This window comes from Hylobates moloch, unplaced genomic scaffold, assembly GCF_009828535.3.
Source record: "Hylobates moloch isolate HMO894 unplaced genomic scaffold, HMol_V3 SCAFFOLD_2, whole genome shotgun sequence".
Lineage (NCBI taxonomy): Eukaryota > Metazoa > Chordata > Mammalia > Primates > Hylobatidae > Hylobates > Hylobates moloch.
In genome coordinates, this window is record NW_026652277.1 from 68704324 (window position 1) to 68725897 (window position 21574).

At 41.8% G+C, this 21574-nt stretch overlaps 3 long non-coding RNA genes across 3 annotated transcripts in view; 2 read left to right on the forward strand and 1 right to left on the reverse strand.

Moving 5' to 3' along the window:
• Window positions 1-828: 828 nt before the first annotated feature.
• On the reverse strand, window positions 829-1645 carry LOC131381623 (uncharacterized). The gene is made up of 2 exons (XR_009210493.1): window positions 1513-1645; window positions 829-1186 (listed from the first exon to the last, which is right to left on the reverse strand). It is a non-coding gene; the product is annotated as an uncharacterized LOC131381623 (long non-coding RNA).
• A 132-nt stretch (window positions 1646-1777) lies between these two features.
• Window positions 1778-11089, forward strand: LOC116475292 (uncharacterized). The gene is made up of 3 exons (XR_009210495.1): window positions 1778-1917; window positions 3317-3439; window positions 11065-11089. It is a non-coding gene; the product is annotated as an uncharacterized LOC116475292 (long non-coding RNA).
• A 49-nt stretch (window positions 11090-11138) lies between these two features.
• The window catches only part of LOC131381621 (uncharacterized), a 52167-nt gene continuing 41731 nt past the window's right edge, over window positions 11139-21574 (forward strand). The window contains exon 1 of the long non-coding RNA XR_009210491.1: window positions 11139-11207. This is a non-coding gene — a long non-coding RNA (uncharacterized LOC131381621). The remainder of the gene's footprint in view (window positions 11208-21574) is intronic.

Below are 21574 nucleotides of genomic sequence, written 5' to 3' on the forward strand. Positions count from 1 at the left end.
TTCTATAGACAGAATGCATGATCCCAAACCAGGATAATAGATACAGAAAAAGTCCAAGAAAACGTAATTTCTGAGCAAATAGTGGACTCCATGACTTCTGAAAAGGGGGATGCTGGAATGCAGCTTGCATAGAAGGTGGCTGTGATAGGATTTACTCCAAAGTGCTAAGCTAAGATTTCCTTTGAGGCTGTTGCCTTTAAGCTGCATGACTCACCGGCAAAATTCACAAAACAAAAATGTGATCACTGAGGATTATGCTGCCATTGCTGGTAACACGCTGGCAATGATCGTAACAGGACTTGCCAAGCACACATTGACCCTGTGAGTCACATTGGTTCCCATGGAGATTAACACCATCAGCAGTGGGGGCAACAGCCCAGAAGTGTGATTGGTGTTAGACAGAGAAGAGAAAAATGGCAGTATGATCCTCTAGAAATGCAGCAATTAGAATGAAAAAGGAGCATGGGCTGGCGTAACTTGGGAGAGAAAATGACTTGTAATGGCATAGCAACCTACTTCTCTTCCTGCAAATGGCTGGGGAAAAAGTGTGCTTCCTGGCAGATAGGCTACAATCTACTGTTATTTATCTGGCTATTTCCAGCAAGTTCTCTTCTTATCCTAGATAGCTTATCTCTTCAAAGGAGTCTGTCCAAGGTGAATTCACCATGGGCCAAGAGGTCCTGCCTCTGGGACTGCACATCTGGTTAATATGTTGGGGCTTAGGGGTGGGAAGGGCACAGTTTACTTAGATATATCTTGCTAGATTTAAATTTTCTTTCTGGATACAAATATTTTTTACTTTTATTAAAAAAACCCCCATGACTTCAATTTCACAATTTATGTAGTTATTTCATGTATTTTAATAGGGCAATTGGGTTTCTGATAATTAATAGTCTATTTTTCCTTTGGAAGTTGTCATGGGAGCGTGTGCTGGGCTGATGCCACACCCCCTCTTGTCCTTTGCAACCAGGTCTACTTGCACACTTTTATGCAGGCTGCAGCAGCCTTGTGTATGAGTTGATCCCTCTGGTGCCTGACTTACCAGCCCTCTCCCATACAGAGAGAGGAAAAAGTCTGAAGACACACATATTTCCCAAATTCAGTATCTTGAGTAGCTGAATCATGCCCAGCTCAGATGAATCAGGGCATTTAAGGTGAGCTGTACTTTTTCTTGTCTCTTTTGTATCTGCAGTTGTGGAAAATGCCTGTTAGTTGCTGAATGGTCAAACAGATGTAAGAAGAATAACTGGTTCTTAGCAAAATCAGATTAAACTGCCTCAAAAGTAACCAAGCTAAAATGACAACATGTCACCCTGGAAAAGAAGGAAGACAATGGCTTTCAAAGGAATGAGAAAGCACTTTTCGAGAAAATTAGAGTTAATAAGATATCTGAAGATGAAAAACATGCCATCATCCTTCTAAATGTTAGTTGTTGATGACTGTTCCGTCTAGTGGGAGATGCCACTTGGCGTAGAGAAAAATGCACTGGGCTGTTCATAACCACGGTCTCACCTGTACCATTGACTGTTGGTGAGGTGTTGGGTACAGGTTCCAAGTTCACTGAGCCTCGGTTTACTCATCTGTAAAATAAGCACTTTTACTCACATAGTCTCAGATCACTGAACGCTGTGCCTGAAAGGGAGGACACTCAGTGTGTGGTAGAGAAGATGATGATGGTGATGTTGAGGGTGACCACAATGACGATGACAATGTGACAATGACATAATGAGCCAGCACATTAGTAAGCGTTTTCTAGAGAAACAGAGCCAATAGAATGTCCTAAGATATGCAGTTGGCAAGCTGGAGACCCAAGAAGAGCCAATATTTCATTTTGAGTCTGAAGGCAGGAAAAGACTGATGTCCCATCTCAAAGCAGTCAGGCAGAGGGAGTTCCCTCTTGTTCTCACTCAAGGAAGGGTGAGTCGTTGTGTTCTACTCAGTCTTTTGACCTACTGGATGAGGCCTGCCACATTTAGGAATGCAATCTGCTTCACTCAGTCTCTCAATTCAAATATTAATTTCATTGAGAAACACCCTTATAGACACACTTAGAATAACGTTTGACCAAGTATCTGAGAATTTCGTGGCCCAGTAAGTCAACACATAAAATTAACTACCACAATTATGATCATCACATCAAGGGATCTTGCCCTTTAGTTACAAATTCGGTGATTCTAAAAAGGGTGCTTTTTTTGTAAAGCAGTTTTCAAAAATTTGCTTTTTGTAAAGGTTCTGCCTTATAGGAAGCTCAGAGTTTTGCATTCTTTTGCTTGGGGAAGCAATTTGAAAACGGAATCTTACTCTTTCGGAACATGCTTTTCAAAATCCTGTTTTCTCGTGATCCACCCGCCTCGAGGATAGCGCCACTGCAGTCCAGCCTGGGCGAAAGAGCAAGACTCCGTCTCAAAAACCAAAAACAAAACAAAACAAAATCCTGTTTTCTAACCTCTTGCTTAATGACACCCAATCTCACGGTGCTACATTGTGTATATCAGAGAAGCAGCCTAGCCTAGTGCCTAAGAGCTCAAGGACACTGTTAAATTCTTGCTTTGCCACGTACCAACTTGTGTAACTTTGGGCAAGTTACTGAACCGCTCTGTTTCAGTTTCCTCACCTGTAAAACGGGTTGGAAATAGTGCCCATCTTATAGGATTGTTGTGAGGATGACATATGTTAATGCATGTAAAGTACATAGACTAGCACCTACCTGGCACAGGGTACACACCCATTAACTATCGGATATCATATATACGACTGAAAAATTAAAGATTTACAGTGGTACCACATTTCAATCCTGTTCATTTATAAATTAATCTGTTGTGAAACTTACCAGAGAATATCTTTAATTGATGGTATTTTGTAGTTTGCACTCAGCCTCGGGATTTGTTCTCGAAAAGCATTTGTGTGTGTGTGTGTGTGTGTGTGTGTGTGTGTGTGTGTGTGTGTGTAAAAGCCTCTGCTGATGAACGTTGAGGCAGTGCATCTGCCCACCAGATGGCGCAGTGCTCCCGCTGTTCCGAGGCTCAGCTATGCTGAGGGAGGCAGGGAATTTTGATCAGCTTCTGAAGAATCACCTCACCTCTCCCTGCAGAGAGCACAGAGCACAAGACTTCACGTTATGTCAAGTATATGTCGCTAGTTCTTGTTTGTGATTTTGTAGGAACTCGTAGGCTATAACATTATTTTTTGCAAGAAATTTGTATTATAGAAAAATGATTCATAAATTAAATAAATTAAAATGGTCATATGTATGTATGTATATACACACACAGATATAAACATGTGCACAGGACTAACATAGTCTTTCTCTCTGCAGCATCTCTTGCAAAAGCCCAGCTCCTAGAGAGCAGCAGCCTTCCCAGACTGTATCACATTGCCTCGGGGATGGAGAGACTTACACGGCACTAACAGAACTCAAATGGCAGAGCTCAGCTTTCTGGTAAGAGCAGGTCCTGGCTCCTTCTTTACGTGAAGACCTGTCCAATACTGCTTGCTGTCTCCTCCTGTGCCATCTGAAATCTGTTCCTCAAGCTGACTGGCAGCCTTCTAAATCTCTTTATTCTAAATTTGGCGCAAACTTCTTTCATCTGTGACTTTTGGAGTCTTCTGCTGCATTACCCCATGATTCAACCTGGAGTTGGGAGCTGTTTCACTGACTTACCAGCTCTCATCATAAAGAACCTTTTTCAGTCCCCAAAGAGTCTGAACAACAGACCTCCTCCACACGGAAATGGTGAATTGATCACACTGAAAACTATTTTGAAGTCAAGCAAGGCCAGCTTATGTCACTGTCCTGCAGCAGAGAATGACTTTCACTTGCTCACTTTCACACTTGCAACCTTCCATTTTCCACAAACTGTCACTGTGATTTGTTAGAAATATGAATTATGTCATTTCGCTCTTCTCCCTAAAACTCTTCATAGATTGCACATTCTTTATTCCTAACATCTTTTGTACACTCATTTCAGAGTACTAATGGCATTTGTAATACTACTACTTGCTTATTTATTTTATATCTTCTCACCTAGAGTGTAGGCTCTAAGAGTGGGAACTTTGTTGCTCTTGTTCTCCGAAGTATCCCTTTGAGCTAATGCAAAGTTAAATATAGGAGACAATAAATAATTATGGAACCACACTGTTCTTTCAGCTGCCTGCCACTTTTCTTGACTTAGAACCCCCGAAGTCCATATCCAAAGAAAATTACAAAGTGATGATAATGAAAAACAAAGAACAATGATCATTTACTGGGCACATACTATACACCAGGCATTTCATGCACAATAACTCTATTTCTTGGATTTCCAAGTGTGCTATTATCATTTCAGTTTTATAAATAAGGAACTTAAGGTGAAGTAATTGATCAGAAGGTACGTGGAGCTGGGATAAAACCCACATCTCTTTGGTCTCTGAGTTGATACTTTTTCTATCATTCTGGGCTCTGTCTTTATCACACTCTCCTTACATTTTCCCCTGACTCTGAAGATGTTATTAATGTTTATAACATGGAATATAGTGACATTAGATAAATGTAGAATATATCTGCATAATTTCTATCCTGACTCTAGACACAGACATATCGGAAAAAAAGCTCTTTTTAAAAAATTAATAAAGCAACTATGTTGCTCTCAAAAAATCTTTCAAACTGTACAATAGCTTGTAGGCTGGTCTAGGGGCAAGCTCCTAGGGTCCAGAAGGAAGTTTCATGCAGTGTAAAGCTTCAGATAGATCCCTGATGTCGCCCTCATTTCATCTGCGTTCTGGAAATAGAGAAGACTGAACGTAAAACAAATCAAAATTTATTTATTTATTTATTTGTTTATTTGTTTGTTTATTTTTTTGAGACTGAGTTTTGCTCTTATTGCCCAGGCTGGAGTGCAATGGCACAACCTTGGTTCACTGCAACCTCTGCCTCCCGGGTTCAAGCGATTCTCCTGCCTCAGCCTCCTGAGTAGCTGGGATTACAGGCGCCCACCACCACGCTGGTCTGACTTTTTTTTTGGTATTTTTTAGTAGAGACACGGTTTCACCATTTTGGCCAGGCTGGTCTCAAACTCCTGACTTCAGGTGATCCACCTGCCTTGGCCTCCCAAAGTGCTGGGATTACAGGCTTGAGCCACCACACTTGGCCAAATTGATGTTTCTTTCTTTCCTTCTTTCTTTCTTTCTTTTTCTTTTTCTTTCTTTCTTTCTTTCTTTCTTTCTTTCTTTCTTTCTTTCTTTCTTTCTTTCTTTCTTTTTTCTTTCTTTCTTTCTTTCTTTCTTTTTCTTTCTTTCTTTCTTTCTTTCTCTTTCTTTCTTTCTTTCTTTCTTTCTCTTTCTTTCTTTCTTTCTTTCTTTCTTTCTTTCTTTCTTTCTTTCCTTCCTTCCTTCCTTCCTCTTCTTTCTTTCTTTCTTTCTTTTTTCTTTCTTTCTTTCTTTCTTTCTTTTTCTTTCTTTCTTTCTTTCTTTCTCTTTCTTTCTTTCTTTCTTTCTTTCTCTTTCTTTCTTTCTTTCTTTCTTTCTTTCTTTCTTTCTTTCTTTCCTTCCTTCCTTCCTTCCTTCTTTCTTTCTTTCTTTTTCCTTCCTTCCTTCCTTCCTTCCTTCCTTCCTTCCTTCCTTCCTTCCTTCCTTCCTTCCTTCCTTCCTTCCTTCCTTCCTTCTTTCTTTCTTTCCTTCTCTCTCTTTCTTTTTTTTTTTTGACAGAGCCTCCCTCTGTTGCCCAGACTGGAGTGCAGTGGCATGACCTTGGCTCACTGCAACCTCCGCCGCTTGGGTTCAAGCTATTCTCTTGCCTCAGCCTCCCGAGTAGCTGGAACTACAGGCGCATACCACCACGCCTGGCTAATTTTTGTATTTTTTTAGTAGAGACAGGGTTTCACCATGTTGGCCAGGCTGGTCTCAAACTCCTGACCTCATGATTCGCCCTCCTCAGCCTCCCAAAGTGCTGGGATTACAAGAGTGAGCCACCACGCCTGGCCTGATGTTTTCTTAAGAAATGAGAGACACCAAGGCACAAGTATTCCTGTTTTGATGACCTGTTGAAAAGGTACAATTGCCCCAAGTGGAGAGAGTGACTTTCCTCCTACAATCTCTACTAGTACTTCAATAATGCAAAAATGCAGGGGGAGCAGCACACTAGCTGAAGAGCAACTAGAAGCCAGGAGGAAATGCAAGGGAGACTCCGGACAGTGATGATGCCCAGCCTATGTGGCAGCACACAATGAAAGTCTAGTGCCCAGCAAAGATGGCAGCACTGGGCAGATACAGAAGCTGTCAGCAGGCCTGGCAGCTGTCTCTTCAGGATCCATGCCTAGCAGAAGGGACAGTGATATCTGGCAGATGCAAGAGGCATCTGACCAATGGGCTTTGTGGATGTGCAATCTTTTGGCATATGTTTCAGTGAGCTGATTTTCCATTTGGTCTCACATACCTTTCTTTTATCTTTGCTGTGATGTCTTTGATTTATTTACATTTTTATATGTAACTGCATTCATTCTTGCTGGTTGATTCAAATCCTTGGAAGTGGAGTGGAGTGAGTGAGTTTGGAGTTACATCCCCTCCAAGAGGCATGGAGATAGCCTTGGCGACCTGGAGGCAAAGATGGAAAGATTTTGTCAGGGCTGGGTTCTGTATTAACTGATGATGGTGGGATGATTACTGAGGATGTGACACAATTTGCACTCACAGGCTGCTTAAGCTTGTTTTAGGGCACAAATAATACTTCTACCTTATCAGATAGTTGTGAGGACTGAATAAGACCGCATATATGAAGTGTTTGCTCAGTGCCTGGCATATGGTAGGTGATCAAAAGGGTTAATCTCCTTCCCCTTCCTTATTGTATTCTCATGGAATTGTAGACTTCCTTAATGCATTGTACCATTGCAGCATTCCTATCTAAAAGGTACTTTTAAGGAAGAGCATAATTATTTGAATAGTCCGTTAAGAACATCAAAATAGGAATCCACCTGGATATTTTCTACACTGGAATAAACCAGAATAATACTAATGCAGAATGTTTGTACCAGGGACTGTTCTGAGTTCTTTACATACATAAAGTACTTAATCCTATTAGGTGTGCACCTTTACTATCTTTGTTTTACAGGTGAGGAATACAGGTGCCGAAAGGTTACATAACTTTTCCAAGGTCACACAGTTGGCTAGTGGCAGAGCTAGAATTCATATCCAGGCAGGGACACGCATGCATAACCCCTGTGTTTGCTGCACGGGTATGTTTAGGTAATAAAGCAAATATTGACTGAATGCTTTCTACAAGGAAGACACTATGTGGCATGCTGCAAGCTGCTTTGCTGAGCCCCAGGGGGCACCACTCACCATAGTCTAGTTAAATGCGGTGCACAGCCTGCACAGCTGTACACAGCAACCCTAGAGCACACCAAGATGTGATCCTTTGCCTGAAATCGGTCAGTCTGCAAAGCTGCCATTATGGAGAGCAAAAAATGTAGGAGCAGAGAGGACTGAAAGATTAATTTTGAGTCTTTTATCTACTTAAAAAGCACAGAGTTACGGGATAAGTTTGTAGATAAATGTTTCAAACTCATAGATTTCTCTTTACGGGTGTCAGCAGGAGACATGTCTCTAAGAGTTTAGTGCCTGGAAGCATTGCTTTCTCGGGAAACAGGTATTATTTTATTTTACAGAGAATGTGTCTCCTATAATACATTAAATAATACTTTTTTGGATTCATAGAAACTCAGAACCACATTAAGATTCCTATTTTTATAACTGTGTGCAATCTCTTGGCATATGTCTCAGTGAACTGATTTTCCATTTGGTCTCACACACCTTTCTTTTATCTTTGCTGTGATTTCTTTGATCTATTTACATTTTTATATATAAATGCATTCATTCTTGCTGGTTGATTCAAATCCTTGAAAGTGGAGTGGAGTCAGTGAGTTTGGAGTTACATCCCCTCCGAACAGGTATCAGGTAAGCTTTTGTGTGTAGTTCCCATTCACCGTACGGAATGACCAGGTACAACAAACTGTGCACCAGTCAATGTTTGATGTAAATGTTTCCTGGCTATTTTGGAAGGAAGAATATTTTTTCTGCTCTTTGTAGGGGAAGTGTTATTGTTCTTGTGGTTGATTGATTGATTGTATGGTGACAATCCAGCTGTAAAGACCATCATTTTGACACATTTAATATTACTTTTAGTCCACTGAGGGCTGGCTTGATTTTGAAAACAAAGAGCTGAAAGGGAAAGTCTACTTTTGATAGGGCAGCCATGGAAGCTTTTTACAACAAGAAAGCAGGTGGTACTATTGGAGTAAAGATCAAGACAACAGCACACAATTCCCCCAGGTCTACTCTGTTCTCTTTACGTGCCATGAGATACCACATTTAATATCTGCCAGGCTTGGGACTTGGTATCCATTTCCACTGGAGAGGAAAGAAAAATACAGGAAAATGTTCCAGGAGATTTCCGTCTTGCTTAGTCTTTATTACAACCTTAAAAGATAATCATTTCTAATATTTTAGTCAATAATATAGAGATAGTAAAGCTTCGGTGAGATTAAGGAAGGTGCCCAAGGTCACAGAAAAGTTGGGATTAGAAATTGAATAGGTATGGCCTCAAACGGGCTCAGCAAGCTCCTGTTAACATGCAGTATAGTACTTGCCTAATAGCAAAACAAAATCACTTGCTACAATATCTTTGCTTATTGAAGCTATGAACAAAGAGGGGAATCACAGTCCTTTTAGGGAGAAAAAGTACCTCTGTAGTCCTGCCTGCTGGTGTAGTTCGTGTACAGAAAGACAACAAATCTCCTTGAATCCTGAACTGCTTGTCAGCCTCGAAAGGGTCTTTGAGGTGGCTTGTATATTGATTGACTGAGGTTGCATGTATGGTGTGTTGTCATCGAAAGGCAAGGTACCAACAGGCCACAGCTGCCATTAGTGCTGCCAGAGGACTGCCTATTCAGACAAGGAAAATAATCCATTGCTTGTCGCAGAGGAAAATGCCTTTGCTCTGTGCTGCCTTCTTCTGACTGGGTTAGGAACCTGTCAATCCAGAAGATAATATAACGTGACTTTGTTTTTCTGATCTGGTGTTATTATTTCAGTCATTTAGGGCATTGTACATTTAAAAAAAAATCCACAGCGTGCAAAAAGTGTATAGTTTTATTTTCTAAAGATGAATCACAGATACTGCTATTCCTCTGAGAAAGCAGAAGGCTTAACTGCTATCATTGACCTTGGCCTTTCAGAATCCTCTGTGGCCATTGTGGAGAAAAGAGAGCCAGCATCATCTGTTCTAGATTAGAACAGTGTCTGCAAGTCTTAGAGAGCACCTTGATGCCTTGGCGGTCTCAATTCGCCACATGGGGTGAGAAAAACCACTGTATATCATGGGGACAGGGACTAGATAAACAATGCAAACAGTGTGTTTACAGATATGCAAATAAGCATGCAAATTAGACTCCTGTCGGCTTCATTTAGAATGTAATTTAAAATTAATTAAAAATTAAGAGGTAAATCAGATGCTAACATTCAACACCATATGGGAAAATATACGTATTTATCAGAATGGCATATATGTATAATGCACGGGTGGGAGCTAATTGTGACGTATGCACAACTCCTCCATTTTGATATTGCATAAAATCAATGTGGGGATGCCCAATATGTTGCAAGAATTATTTTTTAGCACTCTATGAATTAAAATTCACTCTAATTTAAGGATTAAGTGAATATGTTTTATGTGCATTAAATTCTCTGCAAACTTATACTAGCAGACATAGAGTTTCACAATTGGAAAGTGAAATGATAAATCAGGTACAGTTTACCTCCATACGCTATAAAATATTTGTGAAACTCATTTTTCTCAAATGGGGTCATTGAGCACATTCACCCTGGCAGGCCTTTTGCATATTGTTAATATGCGGTCTATACTTGGAAAGTAATGATTTCCCTCTCACAGCCACTGAGGAGTTCTGGGTGATTAATGAGTTAATGGCTGCATCCACACAAGGCCAAAACAACTCATTGAAAAGTGAAAAATTCAATCACTCCACTGACTGTTTTGTCTACAAAGCAACCAGACTACCTCTGTGATTGATTTTCTTTTCACTGAATTGATTGCTATTTTTTGGCAACTTTGTCGAATTAACCAATTGTTTGATCCAACCAGAGTGCAGACCTTCTGTGAATGCAGCAAAACATTTTTACACTAACCTTTCCCCCATCCCTGAAGATACACATAGGCAAGGAGTCAACATATATATACCGTACCTGTGTAAGAAAATTAGAATTATTCCATACTTTGGCTATCTTGTATAAAATATTTAATTTTATTCAGAGGGACATAGTCCTTTTAAAATAGTGACAAGTAATGCAAAGGATCTTTTCTCATTTGATTTCAAAATCTTCAGAGACAAGGCTCTGAAATAAACCCAAATAAAGTGACCACAGAGTGGGCATATTATAGAGACAAAGGAAAACCAGCAACAATAATGAGACAAAAATAAAACAAAACCCCTGCAAAGACTGCAAGAGGTTTCAGAAAACAATGCAACGAATGAGCAAATTAGGAATTTTGAAGCACATTCTGAGAGCTAAAATGGCCAGTGTCAAAACTGGGAGATAGGTGTGGGAAGTAAAAGAAAGATTTAAGAAAAAATGTGTGTTCTTGGCTGATATATAGATGTACACACTGCCCTAATATAATTGAGCACTCTGGACAAAAATAGCTTCTTGTGCTCATTTATCTCTGTTAAATTTGATTGCTTTGTTTTTAATAATGCTGGCACGCTCTGGCTAATGTGATGAAAAATATTATTCTTAAAATGTTGGAGTGGAGAGCAGGTTAAAGCACACCTGTTAAATAGTCAATTAAAATTTGGAAAGGAAAGAAAGAAAGCTACATTGTTAGAAACTTTGCTTTTAATTCATCCTAATTCGATGGTACAGCAGGTGTACAAAGACGAAAGGAAAGTTCTCATTATTGTTTGCCTCAATTGAATACAAAGAGTCGTGTTTAAAAAGGATAGAAATTTATTGAAACAAATGGTATTTGAGTAGAAATGAGTTCTGCCATCACTTACTTCAAACCTTCTTAATTTACAGATGAGTCTTCTGAGGTTCAGAAGGGTGAGATGACACATTCAAGGTCACGTGGCTCATTTGTGTTGGAGTCAGAAGTTTCCAGATTTCTTGACTTTTAGTCCAAGGAGCAGTCCCTGTGCATGTGTCAGAGATGAACAAGCCAGGTAAAAATTTTGAAAGTTGAAAGGCAAAAGGGTGAGTTCATTTCAAGAATTGCATTTGAATAGAGACTGCAGTAGACAGAGGTTCTGATACTGAGACCTAAGACAGTTGAGGCCAGGTGAGAGTCCCCTTTCTGAGTTGCAAAATTTAATGTCACAAGCAGTTGCAAAATTGTGTCTAAATGGGCCTCCCAGGTTCCAGGAGAGCAGATGGTCCTGAAGAAGGTCTTCCTGGCTGATCTGAGATGTGACACAGAGGAATAAAGAGGGGAAGGATGAGATGAGTTTATGAGTTTGGAAACTGCATTGATGTTGAAGAGGGTCTCAAAGTCGTGTAAGCAAATTTCCTTTTTTTGGAGAAAAAAGAATTTTAGTAGAGGATTTTTTTAAAAAAATCTAGTGCTACAAGTACTATAGTGCCGAGGGTAAAGGTGAAGGCAGAGAAGAATTGAGCTCAGGTGAAGCCAGGCGATGTGGGAAACCTCAGACTGGGAATGGTTATGGTTGAATTTGTGATAGACAGAAGAGGAAAGGTCAGATGTGCATTTGACTAAATGCCTTTTGACAAAGCGTCCATATAACTCTGATGCTTCTCTTAGGAAAATTGACAGCTTGTCACTAGGCATTGCAATTCCACTGTGGCATGATGCATTCATATTCAGGAGACACGACAGAGGTGTTTGCCTACCATCAGCCTGAACCAATGGCAAATAAAACAAGGCAGGCATAGTTTTATTTAAACGGAAGAGCTGCTTTTAATTAGAGAATTGAAAGAATAATATTTTTCATCAGAGAATTTTCATGGGATCACAACATGGCTTATATATTGATAGGATAAAGAATCATTTAGTAAAGGCACAGTCAGCTGGGGAAGGGGCTAAAGATGGGGGCTGGTTTAGCACTTCAGTTGAGCTTTCTGTTCCAAAAAAAGAGTGAGAAGAGGTAGGACAGAAGAGAGAAAGAAGTGAGGTGGTCAGCGTGTATTTTTCCTTTTCTGTTTTTTTGCCTAAGGGTAGGGAGTAGGAAGACATATAAGATGTACAGTGAGGATAATGGGGTTTTGTTTTGAGATTCTGGGAGGGGCCAACACTAACCATCATGGGATAGGCCCACATAGTTAAGAAGGGAGAGCAGTTGGTTGGAGAAGAGAATCTAGTTGGCACACTGAGGGTCTCTGGTTTCCTCTTAATGGGGATGCCTAGTCAAAACCAACAGGTCTGATGTGGCAGCTGCGGGACACCTAAGCCCCCTTCCACCTCCACGCACCCCCACACTCACTGCCATCATCGTGAGAGAAGCAGGGTAAGAGGAAGGCTGTTCGAAAGAGCAATTTTATTCAAGAGAGACTGGGTACTCCCTAAAGTGGCTGTCTAAATTATTGGATCAAGGTAAATTTAAACCAGGTTAGACATTTAGTTAATTTATTTTTCTCTAACCAGCAGGTGGAAGTTCAGAGAAAGACAAGATTATAGACAAAATAAAGGCACTACATTTTCTCTGATAAAAAAGTCTCTTAACATTTTCATATCCTGTTGGTTTTCCAGGAGACATAGAAATACTCTGTAAGAAATAATCTCAAAATTGATGTGATGGATTAAAGATGAAAAAACATGCCTTGGAATACCTAATGGGAACATTAGTCTATGTCTACACCCAGATCAACATGACTGAATATAGCCTTCTTAAAAAAGCAGTTGAATTCAGCAAGGCAATTATTCTATTGCTCAATAAGACTTAATATTTGGATTGATTGAATTTCCTTTGCTTTTTATTTTGGAGTCTATGTTCATAGCCTCAATATGAGAGTGAAAATTTTCACACAGAAACAATACATAATCCAATAAAGAGCCAGATACAAGACATTCTTTTATTTGGAAATATTCAAGTGAGTGTTTAAGCAAGGGATGTCTTGTGATAGAGAGAAGTACAGTCTAATTTGACAAATGTTGACAGTGCCCCATTAAGTGTGGGCACTTGATAGGCACTGAGATCCAGAGGGCATGAGGGGTGGAGGGGAGCACCCTGAGGAAACAGAAGTCATCGAGAATAATTCTGATTGAGGAAGTCAGGAGGGCTTCACAGAGTAGGAGACCTTTGAGCTGGGCCTTGAAGAAAGACTATGATTTACAGAGGGGAGACTTTTCACAGGAAGGGCATTTGAGCTAAGAAATATGGACAAAGGAATATAAATGAATCAGTGCCCACTGGGCTTATAGTCAGCCCAACAGTCTGATGTACCTGGAGTGTAGGATGGGTATAAGGTGGGGTAGGGGAGGCGTGGCCAGGAAATAATGTTAGAAAGAATGACTGGGGCTGAGGAATAGAGGGACTCAAATGGCTTGTGATTTAAAAACAACAGTTTGGCCGGGCATGGTGTCTCACGCCTATAATACCAGCACTTTGGGAGGCTGAGGAGGGTGGATCAGGAGGTTAGGGGTTTGAGACCAGGCTGACCAACATGATGAAACCTCGTCTCTACTAAAAATACAAAAATTAGCCGGGTGTGATGGCATGCACCTGTAATCCCAGCTATTCAGGAGGCTGAGGCAAGAGAATCACTTGAACCCAGGAGGCAGAGGTTGCAGTGAGCTGAGATCGTGCCGTTGCACTCCAGCCTGGGTGACAGAGCAAGACTCCATCTCAGAAAACAAAACGAAATAAAACAAAACAAAAAACTCTTTGTCTGGGGGGATTTAGAAAGAAGGCCAGCACAACCCACTTCATCTGACACTGCCTAGACTTGGGAGATGCTGGTGTCTCTGTGACTGGGGCCAAATGTAAAGATTCAGAGCCTGTGATTCTTGTTCTGGGGCCTGCAGTGTAGAACAAGTAGCCCCAGGTTTGTGTTGCTTGTGTGACTGTTTTGATGGGCTCCACTGCCTGGACTGACTGGATCTCCTATGCGTTATCAAATTTGCCCGGGAGACGCATGTGAATTGCCATTCAGGGACCGTGGACAGCAGCCATTGGCTGGAGGATCAAAGGAAACAGAGGAAGACTCAGTAAAAAGACACGCGGTCAACAACAAGCCCTCCAATGCCCATATTGGATAGAGAATAGAGGTGGCAAAACCTCAAAATAACCATAAACCCTGTTTTATGTATGAGGTTCACACAAAGCAACAAACTCTTGCGGGTACATTGCAAAATCTCTCAGAGGACGGGTGTATTTAATTTGTTATTTGAGTGTAGCACCTGTGTTGGTTCATTCTTACACAAATTCCTGAGGTAATTAGTTTCACAGAATATTGCCAGGTTGGCACATCTCCCCTGCTCCCATCACTTTTGGGAATATTGGAACTAGAAGACAGGTATTCTTATCGCAGAGTTATATTAATAAATTTAATTAACATAAAACAACATTAATTCAGTGGCTGGCACCTGAGGCTGGAGAGCTCTCCCTTCCTTCACACCACCAAATTGCTGATCTTGTGAGTGTCTGCCAGCTAGCAGTTTTTTTAAAGCCAGAGTTATTGAGGTATAATTTACATCTAATAAAATTCCCTTGTTTAGGAGTATAGTTCCAAGAATGTTGACAAATATAGAGTTGTGTGATCACCACAATAAGGATAGAGACTATTTCCATTATCCAAAAAGCCCCTCGTGTTCTTTTACAGTCAATCCTCTCCACTCCTGTCAGCTCCCGGAAGCAACTGATTCCTGTCAGCATAGTTTTGCCTTTTCCTTAATGTCATATGAATGAAAGCATGCCATATGTGGCCTTTTGATTGTGGTTTCTTCCACTAGGCATAATCTGCTTTTTGGATTCATCATGCTGTGGAATGGATCGTTTTGTTTCTTTTTATTGCTAAGTAGTTTCCCATTGTACAACATAATGTGATTGAATTTGTTTATTCACTTACCATTTGATAAACATTTGGGCTGTTTCCAGTATCTGGTGATTAGGATTAAAGTTGCTCTAAAAATTCACCTACAGGCTTTCATGTGTACCTATGTGTTAAATTCTCTTGATGACCTAGAAGTTGGTCATATGGAAAAGGGTATGCTTAATTTAATAAGAACTTTCCAATTCTTTTTGAAAGAGGCTGCACCATTTTGCACTTGTACTAGCAATGTATACGAGTTCCACTTGTTCTTCATTTTCTCCATCGCTTTATATTTTCAACTCTTTTTTTTTTGTTGTTGAGACAGAGTCTTGCTCCGTCACCCAGGCTGGAGTGCTGTGGCTCCATCTCAGCTCAGTGCAAGCTCCGTCTACTGGGTTGATGCCATTCTCCTGCCTCAGCCTCCCGAGTAGCTGGGACTACAGGCGCCCGCCACCATGCCTGGCTAATTTTTTGTATTTTTAGTAAAGACAGGGTTTCACTGCATTAGCCAGATGATCTCAATCTCCTGACCTCGTGATCCACCCGCCTCTGCCTCCCAAAGTGCTGGGATTATAGGTGTGAGCCACCGTGCCTTGCCTCAACATTTTTTATGTTATCCATGCTAACAGGTGTGTAGTGGCATCTCATTGTGGATTTAATTTGTATTTCCCTAATGAGAAATGATGTTGGACATATTTTCATGTGCTTATTTGCCATTCACATTTTTTTTTCTGTGGTTGAGGCATCTGTGGCATTTGTGAAAAAATAGGCATATAGATTAATGGAACAGAAGAGAGTTCAGAAACAATCTACTTATATATGGGCAATCGATTTCCTACAAAGTACCATATTAATTCAATAAAGAAAGGATAGTTTTCTCAACAAGTGTTATGGAGAGCATTGGAATGGACATTGGTATAAAAGAATGAACCCACTTATACCTAACACCATATACAAAAAATTAACCCAAAATATTTTATAGACCAAAAGGTAAAACCTAAAACTACAAATTGGAGAAGAAAACCCAAGAGAACATGTTTGTAATGGTGGGTTAAACAAAGCATTCATAGATAGGACATAAACAGCATGGACCATAAACAAGAAAGATTGGTGAATTAGACTTCCACAGACTTAGGAACTCTGACCTTTGAAAGACACCATTAAGAAAATGAAAAGACAAACCACAGGCTGGGAAAATATATTTGTGAAATACATATCTTACTAGGACTTACATGTAGAATACATAAAGCACTGTCAAAAGTCAATAAGAAGCTGGGCGCAGTGGCTCACGCCTGTAATCTCAGCACTTTGGGAGGCTGAGGCTGGTGGATCATGAGGTCAAGAGATCGAGACGAACCCGGCCAACATGGTGAAACCCTGTCTCTACTAAAAATACAAAAAATTAGCCAGCGTGGTGGCGGGCGCCTGTAGTCCCAATTACTCGGGAGGCTGAGGCAGGAGAATCACTTGAACCCAGGAGGCGGAGGTTGCGGTGTGCCTTTTTTTCAGGCTTCCTGAGCATTGGTGCTGATGATCTTGAGCTGGATGTGTTCATTCTGACCCACTCTCTGCTCTTGCAGACCCTGTGCATTGTCGCTGTCCACCTCTGCGTGCTGGCCTCCCCTCCTGCATGTCCCCAGCAAAGCACCTCTGTGCCTTCAAACACCAACTTTCCTGGACCACGTAACACCTCATCTTCACACAAACCACCCTCTTTCTCTCTCCTTCCTCCTTCTACCTTTTTTTAAATTTTTTCCTAACAGAAAGAGCATCAGTTTCAGCTCTAACAGCTTTGTCGTACTACATAAGAAAATCTTTTTTATACTGTGAAATTTTTAGTACAGCCAGGGAAACGTGAGGTCTAGCTTCAGTTTGGAGGGTGTTGAATGTCATGTACTCTGTAAGAGAGTAAAACTCTTCTAAAGTGCTCCCTTAAACTCTAACACCCAATGTTTCCCATTACTATACTTTCAGGCTTTATTTTTCTGTCGTGTCTCCAAGAGAAGAGTAAAGAGAAGAACTGGCAAAGAGTTGTGAGGGGCTGCACGCTGCCACTCTGAGTGGCACAATTCCCAGCTTGTGGTTCACAGTGTGCTCTGTCTTGGTGAACATGCCTCCAGAGCTGGGTGGGACCGTTCCTGTGGTCCTCCTGCAGCCGGCTGGTGCAGGGAAGCAAGAGAGGTCTGAGGCCGAGCTGGCCCCCAGGGGCAAGCTGCTGTTGAACAGTTCCTGCTGCCATCCACCTTTCTAAGGCAGGAGAATGTTGGTTTTACACAGCTGGCAGATCTGACTCATAAAAATCACTTAACCAGGTATTTGCCCAGAATCCAGGTTGCTGCCTCAATTTTTTTTTTTTTTTTTTTTGAGATGGGGTTTTGCTCTTGTTGCCCAGGCTGCAGTGCAATGGGCGATCTCGTCCCACTACAACCTCTGCCTCCCGGGTTCAAGCAATTCTCCTGCGTCAGCCTTCTGAGTAGCTGGGATTACAGGAGCCCGCCACCACACCCGGCTAAAATTTGTATTTTTAATAGAGACAGGGTTTTGCCATTTTGGCCAGGCTGGTCTCGAACTCCTGACCTCAGGTGATCAACCTGCTTTGGCTCCCAAAGTGCTGGGATTACAGGCATAAGCCACTGTGCCCAGCCACTGCCTCAATTTTTTTTGTAAAGCAGAAGTAGCCTGGAGCTGTGATTCTCCTTCCTGGCAACTCCTCAGAGCAAAAGCCAAGAAAAGAGCCTTAGGGTTGACTGAACCATATTATGGGCTGGCAGATTAAAATAAGAAAACTTGGCTTTTTAAAAATATGTCTTTCACACACGTTAGAGATGTGCGTGAGGGAGAGGAGGGCGTTGTGTGGGGCCCAGGTAAGGAAACGGACTTCCAAAGGACAGCTCCTAAATCAGCCTTCAGTAGCTCATGAGCTTATCCACCTATAGTGGCTTATTGCACTTATGGATTTTCCTCCTCACCAATTAGAAATGTCCCAAAGATTCAGCTGGCTTGTCACTGACTGCAGCTCATTGTAGGAGCTCTTTGTTCTATGTTTAATTGCTGATTGCTTTTAGTACTGAATTTCAGATGGAGTCAGTGTGTGTGTCTGTGTGTGTGTACAAAGCTTTCATCCGAGAGCTTTATTTCTTGGGAATTTTGTGATTAAGCCTTGAACTATAAGATTTTAAACCCTTTTAGCAGAGGATCTTTCTTAAAAAATAAAAACTTGTCTTCTGCTAACAATCACGTTTCTGTTATCTGTTAAGTAAGAAAATGCAAAAAGATTCCATGACTTCAGTATGTCGAATTAAAGAAGAATCATACCAGCAATGACAAGTGTGAGGCAGGACTGTAGACCCTTTTGCCCTAACTCCAAGGACCCTCAACTGGGGTGAGCCCACAGGTTGTAGAAAACGGATGGGCTGGCGTGACGTTCTTATTTGATTTTATTCTTTTCTTTGCTCCATTTATTTCTTTTGGAGCACTTACACTGCTGGCTGAGAGTACAAAATGAAGGTCATGGATCGTAACATGTCTTGGCTGGAAGGAATCTCAGGCGTCCTTCAGCCAGGCACCTCATTTTACGGATGAAGAAACTGAGTCCAACAGCGGGCGAGTACCTTGCCCAATTTCAGGCAGCAGATCTTGTGATGGAGCCAGGAGTGTTCTATGCCTCTCAACTGCCACTTTCATATTTTTTCGTCTTTAGCTGTGTGGAGAATGGCTGCTTGTCTCCCTCATCGGAAAACGCATTGGATTCAGCTAACAGTTTGTATCAGTCTAATGCACCTATTCACAGATTCTTGTAGTGTTAGAAATCTTGTTTCTCAAGTTCAGTTTATTTAAAGTCGTATTTCAAAGGCTTTGCTTATGTGAGGAGGCAGCTTAAACAAGACTTTCTCCTGGTTTGTTGCTTCTTTCCTAATGTACTGGTGCCTGGGAGAATATTGCTCAAGGACAAGACCTTAGGCAGCGTCCACCTGAAAGCAGATGTCGCTTATCATTCCTGATCTTTCATCCAAGGTCTGTCTCCAGAGTGCAACTTGCTGCCTTCCCAAGCAGCAGTTGTCATCCCCAGAGCACCCTGACGAGGGCAGCCTTTACTTTCTTGTGTTTTACTGTCGCTGGAAAAAGCTCTGGTCTTTACCTGGAATGGAATGGGCTTGTTTGTCACCTAAGTGCAAATGTCATTTTAGCACTTCGCTGGTCACAACACCCTTTCTGGCCTTTATAGAAAATGACATATTCCTGTGTTCTTTGTCTCCAACACATGCTTCGGAAAGGCACGGTCAGTTATTATGCTTTAAAAGGTTGGAGAGAAAATGCAGAGACTTGTAGGCCAAATACCAGGGAGCGCAGAGAACACAAATCAGGCGATTGTGTCACCTGGGTCTCCTGGAAAGTAGAGAAAAGAAAGGATTGGCTCTGCGTCCTGTTGCTATTAACAAGCTTTCCACTGTCATTTCTCTTTCTGGGGTCAGAAGGATATTAAAACAAGATTGGGCACTCCCGCAGCCACTGGCTTCCTTGCTTCCATCTCTCTCACTTCCCTTCCCCCCCGCCCCCAGCCTCTCTTCCCCCTGCCCTCTTGTCATCCTGGGTTGTGTGGCCCTAGCACTTAGGTCTCTTTATCAGCCCCTTGAGCTGTTCTTGGCATGGGTGCAGCAGCAGAAAGGTACTGCTGAAAGAGCGCCGAAATTGCTAGCAATAGCAGGTGCCAGGGATGCATCGATCCGGCGGCATGTGACAACTTAGGAACGGAAGGTTAGAGCAATTTTATGGCCTATTACAGCATTGCCTTCTCACAAGGCAAAACCTATGACAAGTGGCTCCATCCTTGGGTCTCTGAGACACTGAAACTTGCTTTTAATTACAATAATTACTGCTCCCAGCCAGGCCTGGCCCACGGTGGCCAGAAATCCAGGGACATTCTTCATTAGCTGGTTTTCCCTCTTGGCATTTCCCCTTATTCTCATCCTACAGGACTTCCGTCCAACATCACACTTGGATAATACTGTTACTAAATAAACACCGACACAGCACATCCCAAGCCAAGCATGCCCTACATGCTGTACTCATGTTACCTTATTCAATTCTCACCTCTCAACACTCCTTTGAGAGAGGTAATATTATAAGCCTTGTTTTTTAAGATCAAGAAACTGAAACACAGAGAGGTTAAACAGTTTGCTCCAGGTCATGTAACTAGTGATTGGCAGAGCTGGGCTGAGCTTGGAACCCAGGAAGTCTGGCTCTCCTCCCTGTCTCTAAGCACCACATGTTCTGTTATCCCCATAGTCAGCAGTGAGCGCCCTTTCTATAAGCAGAGAGGAAAGTTTACCTTAAGAAAGTATAAGAATGTTGTGCTGCATTGGTTTCTCCAAGATGTTCTGTCTTGAGAGGGAAAATGGATTAAATGCAACAGATGGCAGTAACCACTGGTGTTATTAGCCTCCCCTTCCAGCAGGACCACCGTGATTTGATGGCTGTGTGCCATTGACTTGTGTGCCATCGGTCACCATGCACGTTGTGCTATTGGTTCCTCATCAAAAACAAAACTGCCCATCCTCATCTGCCTGTGGGGACTGCTGAAATGCTTCCAAGAACAAGGGCCTTATCTTTAAATCAATTTATTAAACAAATACCGATGGTGTGTCTACTACATGCCAGCACTAGGCTTGGTTCTGGGGATATGGATATTCATAAGACATGGTTTTGCCATCTGGCACCACATGGTTTGGAGCAGGAGACAGATAAGTAAGGAGTAAGGTGACCAGGAGTTCGTCTCTTTGCACCCCAAGGCTGGGTTCAAGGAGATGGATGCAAAGTTCTTGCAAGTTGGATGTGACCCAGAATCTTAGTAAATAGAACTGTAAGTTCTGGACTGGAGAAATTGCCATCTATGCCAAGGAAGCTGGCCTGAGATGTACTAAACTATACCTCATTATAAACTTTCAACAGCAAGGAGAGGAAGTTGTGACCCATATATGAACTGGCTGGATGAAGCTTTAATTTCAAAAGCATTTTCCACTGCTCGTTTATCAATATCACCAGCAAACATCTCCAGGGAACAAGACTGTTATGCTCAAGTTTCATCAGGTTAACCTTGTAAATACATATCTGTCCCTTGGTTTGGAATCCTGACATTTCGAGGAACGTGCCTCCTGTTTTCCCATCATAGCTCACACATGCCACCAAGAAAGAAGAGAAGAAAGAAGATGACATCATTGGATGTGAACATGGAGGTGAAAGTGATGATGATGGAAGAGAAGCAGAAGCCGTGAGAGCTAAAATGCCAGAAAAGAGGAGCAGAGCAGGCAGGGCTGGCTGGGACTGTGACGGGAAACACTCCGGGGTGCCACGTCCACCCTTGCTGCTGCCTAAATGCATATTGTTCTACCGTTTACACTGAAGCCTATCAGGAATGAACTATTATTATGTCCACTTCATAGATGAGCAAAGTGAAGCACAGAGTGGATGACTTTTCTTAGGGAACATAATAAGCAAGTGGTGGAACTAGGATTCGAACCTGGCAGTCGGTTTTCAGATCCTGGGC